Source organism: Budorcas taxicolor, chromosome X, assembly GCF_023091745.1.
Source record: "Budorcas taxicolor isolate Tak-1 chromosome X, Takin1.1, whole genome shotgun sequence".
NCBI classification, from domain to species: Eukaryota; Metazoa; Chordata; class Mammalia; order Artiodactyla; family Bovidae; genus Budorcas; species Budorcas taxicolor.
The window spans coordinates 74,533,788-74,542,070 of record NC_068935.1 but is presented as its reverse complement, the minus strand read 5'-3'; the positions used below and the strand labels follow the sequence as shown (position 1 = coordinate 74,542,070).

At 38.4% G+C, this 8,283-nt stretch overlaps 1 pseudogene; it reads left to right on the top strand.

The window, feature by feature from the left end:
• Nucleotides 1-2,890: 2,890 nt before the first annotated feature.
• Nucleotides 2,891-7,895, top strand: LOC128069527 (protein FAM204A-like; annotated as a pseudogene).
• The last annotated feature ends 388 nt before the right edge of the window (nt 7,896-8,283 follow it).

Below are 8,283 nucleotides of genomic sequence, written 5' to 3'. Positions count from 1 at the left end.
ATGGGAATACCAGACCACCTGACCTGCCTCTTGAGAAACCTATATGTAGGTCAGGAAGCAACAGAACTGGACATGGAACAACAGACTGGTTCAAATAGGAAAAGGAGTACGTCAAGGTTATATACTGTCACCTTGCTTATTTATCTTATATGCAGAGTACATCATGAGAAACGCTGGGCTGGAAGAAGCACAAGCTGGAATCAAGACTGCCAGAGAATATCAATAACCTCAGATATGCAGATGACACCACCCTTATGGCAGAAAGTGAAGAGGAACTAAAAAGCCTCTTGATGAAAGTGAAAGATGAGAGTGAAAAAGTTGGCTTAAAACTCAACATTCAGAAAATGAAGATCGTGGCCTCTGGTCCCATCACTTCATGGGAAATAGATGAGGAAACAGTAGAAACAGTGTCAGATTTTATTTGGAGGGGCTTCAAAATCACTGCAGATGGTGATTGAAGCCATGAAATTAAAGACACTTACTCCTTGGAAGGAAAGTTATGACCAACCTAGATAGCATATTCAAAAGAAGAGACATTACTTTGCCAACAAAGATCCGTCTAGACAAGGCTATGGTTTTTCCAGTGGTCATGTATGGATGTGAGAGTTGGACTGTGAAGAAAGGTGAGCGCTGAAGAATTGATGCTTTTGAACTGTGGTGTTGGAGAAGACTCTTGAGAGTCCCTTGGACTGCAAGGAGATCCAACCAGTTCATTCTGAAGGAGATCAGTCCTGGGTTTTCACTGGAAGGACTGATGCTAAAGCTGAAACTCCAAAACCTTGGCCACCTCATGTGAAAAGTTGACTCACTGGAAAAGACTCTGATCCTGGGAGGGATTGGGGGCAGGACGAGAAGGGGATGACAGAGGATGAGATGGCTGGATGGCATCACCAACTCAACTCATGAGTTTGGGTAAACTCCGGGAGTTGTTGATGGACAGGAAGGCCTGGCGTGCTGCAATTCATGGGGTTGCAAAGAGATGGACACAACTGAGCGACTGAACTGACTGAACTGATGGTGGCTTTACTCCTTGTTTTTTAGAGGAATCTCCATACTGTCTTCCATGCTGGCTGTATCAATTCACATTCCTACCAACAATGCAAGAGGGTTCCCTTTTCTCCACATCCTCTCCAGCATTTATTGTTTGTAGACTTTTTGATGATGGCCATTCTGACCAGTGTGAGGTGGTATCTCATTGTAGTTTTGATTTGCATTTCTCTAACAATGAGTGATGTTGAACATCTTTTCGTGTATTTTTAGGCATCTGTATGTCTTCTTTGGAGAAATGTCTGTTTTAAAAACAGAAATATAGACCAGTGGAACAAGATAGAAAGCTCAGAGATAAACCCACACACCTATTGCTACCTTATTTTTGACAAAGCAGCCAAAAATATACAATGGGGCAAAGACAGCCTCTTCAATAAGTGGTGCTTGGAAAACTGGGAAGCTACATGTAAAAGAATGAAATTAGAACACTTCCTATCACCATACACAAAGATAAACTCAAAATGGATTAAAGACCTAAATGTAAGACCAGAATCTATAAAACTCTTAGAGGAGAACACAGGCAGAATGCTCTATAACATAGACCACAACAAGATCCTCTATGACCCATCTCTTTCTTAGAGTAATGTAAATAAAAACAAAAATAAACAAGTGGGATCTAATTAAACTTAAAATCTTTCGCACAGCAAAGGAAACTATAAACAAGGTGAAAAGGCAGTTCTCAGAATGGGAAAAGGTAATAGCAAATGAAATAACAACTGACAAAGGATTAATTTCCAAAATATACAAGCAGCTCACACAAGCCAATATCAGAAAAACAAACAACCCAATCAAAAAGTGGGGAAAAGACCTAAACAGACATTTCTCCAAAAAGGACATACAGATGGCTAACAAACACATAAAAAGATGCTCAATGTTACTCACTAGAGAAATGCAAATCAAAACTACAGTGAGATATCACCTCATACCAGTCAGAATGTTCATCATCAAAAAGTCTACAAACAAAAAATGTTGTTTTTAAATTGCTAACACAACATCCATTCTGCAACCCACGGATCAAGGAGTCATTTCAACTTTCCAGTCTTATTCTTTGAGAAGTACATTTTGTAAGGCTATAGATGCCATAGATAGTGATTCTTCTGATGGATCTGGGCAGTCAATTGAAAACTTCCTGGAAAGGATTTACTATTCTAGGTACCATTAAGAACATTCATGAGTCATGGGAAGGCATAAAAATATCAACATTAACAGGAGTTGGGAAGAAGTTGATTCCAACCTTCATGGATGACCTTGAGGGTTCAAGTCTTCAGTGGAGGAAGTCACATCAACTGCAGTAGAAATAGCAAAAGAACTAGAATTAGAAATGGAGCTTGCAAGACAAAGGTGATGTAAGTATGTTTCTTGCTGATTTGCATTGTTGTATGGCAGAAACAAGTACAATACTGTAAAGCCATTTTCCCTCAATTAAAAAAATTTAAAAAGAAGTGGAGACTGAGGATGTGACTGAATTGCTGCAATCTCATGATTAAATTTTAATAGATGAGGAATTGCTTCTCATGGATGACCAGAAAGTGATTTCTTGAGATTAAATCTGTTCCTAGTGAAGATTGTGGAAATGACAACAGATGATTTAGAAAATTACATAAACTTAGTTGACAAATCCAAGGCAAAGTTTGAGAGAATTGAGTCTAATTTTAAAAGAAGTTCTACCGTGGGTAAAATGCTATCAAACAGCATTACATGACACAGAGAAATCTTTCATGAGAGGAAGAGTCAGTTGATGCAGTGAAGTTTATTGTTGTCTTATTTTAAGAAATTGCCACAGGCACCCCAACCATCAGCCATCAGCCCCAACCACCACCCTGATCAATCATTAACCATCAACATGGAGGCAAGCTCCTTCACCAGTGAAAAGATTACAACACACTTCAGCAAGATGATAGTTAGCATTCTGAGTGACATTTTTTTTGGCTGTACCACGTGGCTTACAGACTAAAAGGCTTCTGAATAGCAAGGGAGACCATCAACAAAATGAAAAGGCAATCTACTGATTGGTAGAAAATAATTGTAATCATATATCTGATAAGGGGGCTAATATCCAAAACACATTTCAAAACTCATACAACTCAATATTTTTAAAAAACTGACAAAGAAATAGAAGTTCTAAGGAGGCATTTTTCCAAAAAAAGCAAACAGATGGTCAAAAATTTCATGAAAAAATGTTCTACATCATTAATGATCAAGGAAATGTGAATCAAAGTCACAATGAGATATCACCTCACACCTTTTGGAACGACTATTATCAAAAAGAAGAAATGGCAATGTTAGCAAGGATCTATATAAAAGGAAACCCTTGTGCACTTGCTGGTGAGAGTGTAAATTGGTGCAACCACTACAAAAAAAACAGTAAGGAGTTTCCTCAAAAAATTAAAAAGAGACCTACCATATGATCCAGCAATTTCAGTTTAAATAGTTATTTGAAAACACTAATTTAAAAGATATCTGCAAGGTCTTAAGATATAGAGTGGGATGCTACCTCCTGACCTAAGTAAAATCGATGTTGAGTTGAATTCTGATGAGATCATATAAGACAACTCTGAAATTAACTTATAAGAGAGTAAAGAGGATGAGATTTTTACAAAGACAGAGATCTGAGATTCCTACAGATGTACCAAACACTGAAGCAGAGGCAAATGTAAATACACATGAAGAGTATCCCTCTGGAATTCCCTTAAACAGTGGAATAAATTTCAAGAATTGCATAAAATGCATTCTGAACAGAAAAATCTCAACTTCAAGAAGAGGAAAGAAAAAAAGAAAACACTCCAGAAAAAGCAAATTAAAGAATGAAGAAGAATCTCATAATGAACAGTCTTCAAGTGAAATCCAGTGGAAGGAACTTACTATTTTGGAGTCAATGAGAGATTTGACTTCCACTGTTAAGAGGAAATAAAGTTGAAACTTTGGGCATTGCACAGCAATCAGAGCAGAAAAAGAAATAAAAGGAATCCAAATTGGAAAAGAAGAAGTAAAACTCTCACTGTTTGCAGATGACATGATCCTCTACATAGAAAACCCTAAAGACTCCACCAGAAAATTACCAGAGCTAATCAATGAATATAGTAAAGTTACAGGATATAAAATCAACACACAGAAATCCCTTGCATTCCTATACACTAATAATGAGAAAATAGAAAGAGAAATTAAGGAAACAATTCCATTCACCATTGCAAGAAATAAAATACTTAGGAATATATCTACCTAAAGAAACAAAAGACCTATATATAGAAAACTATAAAACACTGGTGAAAGAAATCAAAGAGGACACTAATAGATGGAGAAATACACCATGTTCATGGATCAGAAGAATCAATATAGTGAAAATGAGTATACTACCCAAAGCAATTTATAGATTCAATGCAATCCCTATCAAGCTACCAACGATATTTTTCACAGAGCTAGAACAAATAATTTCACAATTTGTATGGAAATACAAAAAACCTCGAATAGCCAAAGCAATCTTGAGAGAGAAGAATGGAACTGGAGGGATCAACCTGCCTGACTTCAGGCTCTACTACAAAGCCACAGTCATCAAGACAATATGGTACTGGCACAAAGACAGAAATATAGATCAATGGAACAAAATAGAAAGCCTAGAGATAAACCCACGCACCTATGGACACCTTATCTTTGACAAAGGAGGCAAGAATATACAATGGATTAAAGACAATCTCTTTAACAAGTGGTGCTGGGAAAACTGGTCAATCACTTGTAAAAGAATGAAACTAGAACACCTTCTAACACCATACATGATAATAAACTTAAAATGGATTAAAGATTTCAATGTAAGACCAGAAACTATAAAAAGTCCTAGAGGAGAACATAGTCAAAACACTCTCTGACATACTTCACAGCAGGATCCTCTATGACCCACCTTCCAGAATATTGGAAATAAAAGCAAAAATAAAAAAATTAGACCTAATTAAACTTAAAAGCTTCTGCACAACAAAGGAAACTCTAAGCAAGGTGAAAAGACAGCCTTCCGAATGGGAGAAAATAATAGCAAAGGAAGCAACTGACAAACAACTAATCTCAAGAATATACAAGCAACTCCTGCAACTCAATTCCAGAAAAATAAATGACCCAGTCAAGAAGTGGGCCAAAGAACTAAGCAGACATTTCTCCAAAGAAGACATACAGATGACTAACAAACACATGAAAAGATGCTCAACATCACTCATTATCATAGAAATGCAAATCAAAACCACAATGAGGTACCATTTCACGCCAGTCAGAATGGCTGCTATCCAAAAGTCTACAAGCAATAAATGTTGGAGAGGGTGTGGAGAAAAGGGAACCCTCTTACACTGTTGGTGGGAATGCAAACTAGTACAGCCACTATGGAGAACAGTGTGGAGATTCCTTAAAAAACTGGAAATAGAACTGCCTTATGACCCAGCAACCCCACTGCTGGTCATACACACTGAGGAAACCAGAATTGAAAGAGACACATGTACCCCAATGTTCATCGCAGCACTGTTTATAATAGCCAGGACATGGAAGCAACCTAGATGTCTATCAGCAGATGAATGGATAAGAAAGCTGTGGTACATATACACAATGGAGTATTCAGTTCAGTTCAGTTCAGTTCAGTCTCTCAGCTGTGTCCGACTCTTTGTGACCCCATGAGTCACAGCACGCCAGGCCTCCCTGTCCATCACCAACTCATGGAGTTCACTCAGATTCACGTCCACTTAGTCAGTGATGCCATCCAGCCATCTCATCCCCTGTCGTCCCCTTCTCCTCCTGCCCCCAATCCCTCCCAGCATCAAAGTCTTTTCCAATGAGTCAACTCTCCGCATGAGGTGGCCAAAGTACTGGAGTTTCAGCGTTAGCATCATTCCTTCCAAAGAAATCCCAGGGCTGATCCCCTTCAGAATGGACTGGTTGGATCTCCTTGCAGTGCAAGGGATCCTCAAGAGTCTTCTCCAACACCACAGTTCAAAAGCATCAATTCTTTGGTGCTCAGCCTTCTTCACAGTCCAACTCTCACATCCATACATGACTACTGGAAAAACCATAGCCTTGACTAGATGGACCTTAGTCAGCAAAGTAATGTCTCTGCTTTTGAACATGCTATCTAGGTTGGTCATAATTTTTCTTCCAAGGAGTAAGCATCTTTTATTTTTTTTATTTTTTATTTTTACTTTATTTTGCTTTACAATACTGTATTGGTTTTGTCATACATTGACATGAATCAGCCACGGGTGTACATGAGTTCCCAATCCTGAACCCCCCTCCCACCTCCCACTCATATCATCTCTCTGGATCATCCCCGTGCACCAGCCCCAAGCATCCTGTATCCTGTATCGAACATAGACTGGCGATTCGTTTCTTGCATGATAGTATACATGTTTCAATGCCATTCTCCCAAATCATCCCACCCTCGCCCTCTCCCACAGAGTCCAAAAGTCCGTTCTATACATCTGTGTCTCTTCTGCTGTCTCACATACAGGGTTATCATTACCATCTTTCTAAATTCCATATATATGTGTTAGTATACTGTACTGGTGTTTTTCTTTCTGGCTTACTTCATTCTGAATAATAGGTTCCAGTTTCATCCACCTCATTAGAACTGATTCAAAGTGTCTTTTAATTTCATGGCTGCAGTCACCATCTGCAGTGATTTTGGAGCCCCCCAAAAATAAAGTCTGACACTGTTTCTACTGTTTCCCCATCTATTTCCCATGAAGTGATGGGACCAGATGCCATGATCTTCGTTTTCTGAATGTTGAGCTTTAAGTCAACTTTTTCACTCTCCTCTTTCACTTTCATCAAGAGGCATTTTAGTTCCTTTTCACTTTCTGCCATAAGGATGGTGTCATCTGCATATCTGAGATTATTGATATTTCTCCCAGCCATCTTGATTCCAGCTTGTGTTTCTTCCAGTCCAGCGTTTCTCATGATGTACTCTGCATATAAGTTAAATAAGCAGGGTGACAATATACAGCCTTGATGTACTCCTTTTCCTATTTGGAACCAGTGTGTTGTTCCATGTCCAGTTCTAACTGTTGCTTCCTGACCTGCATACAGATTTCTCAAGAGGCAGGTCAGCCATTAAAAAGAATACATTTGAATCAGTTCTGATGAGGTGGATGAAACTGGAGCCTATTATACAGAGTGAAGTAAGCCAGAAAGAAAAACACCAATACAGTATACTAATGCATATATATGGAATTTAGAAAGATGGTAACGATAACCCTGTATGCGAGACAGCAAAAAAACTCAGATGTATAGAATAGTCTTTTGGACTCTGTGGGAGAGGGCGAGGGTGGGATGATTTCGGAGAATGGCATTGAAACATGTATAATATCATATATGAAATGAGTTGCCAGTCCAAGTTCGATGCATGATCCTGGATGCTTGGGGCTGGTGCACTGAGATGACCCAGAGGGATGGTACAGGGAGGGAAGAGGGTGGGGGATTCAGGATGGGGAACAAGTGTATACCTGTGGCAGATTCATGTTGATATATGGCAAAACCAATACAATATTGTAAAGTAATTAACCTCTAATTAAAATAAATAAATTTATATTAAAAATAAATAAATAAAACCAATCTGAAGCAAAGAATAAAAAGAAAATTTGGGCCTTGAAAAGAGCATAGACCAGGCTGTGGAAGCGTGGAACATTGAGAAGGCCGAGAAACTCAACAATCAGCTAGCTACTCTAGAGCTTGGTGTAAAAATTGCCAAAGCAATCGCCTGCCACAACTTTGTAAAAGCCAAGAAGGATGCTGAAAATTCACAGCTTTCATGAAAAAAGGAGCTTGCCTGGAGATTTGAAGCAAAGAAGAGGTGGGAAACCAAAAGCAACATAGGATATACGTGACTTGCCAGAGTTCTGCAAGAACTTTGAGGCTTTACTTGAGTCTTCAATTGCTTGATTTACTGAGATTTTCCTGCTTATGCCAACTATGTCAGGAAATTGATGGAAACAGAAAAAAAAAAAGCATAAAATTTGGGAGCTGATTATCAAATCATTTTTCATTCTTTTTCTAGAGTTCATCCCATTGAAGTGAATGAAATGGAATATTCAGTTATTTGTACAAGTAATCTAAGCATGCATACATTCAGGGGAAAAAATGATTTTTTAATTTATTTATATAGACCTCCAATATAAAATCAATTCTACTTTTCATCCATTTGATGTAGCATAGCCAATGAGCGCCTTACTTTCTTATCTGCACTCCGTGTAACTGCACTTATTCTGGAGTTGT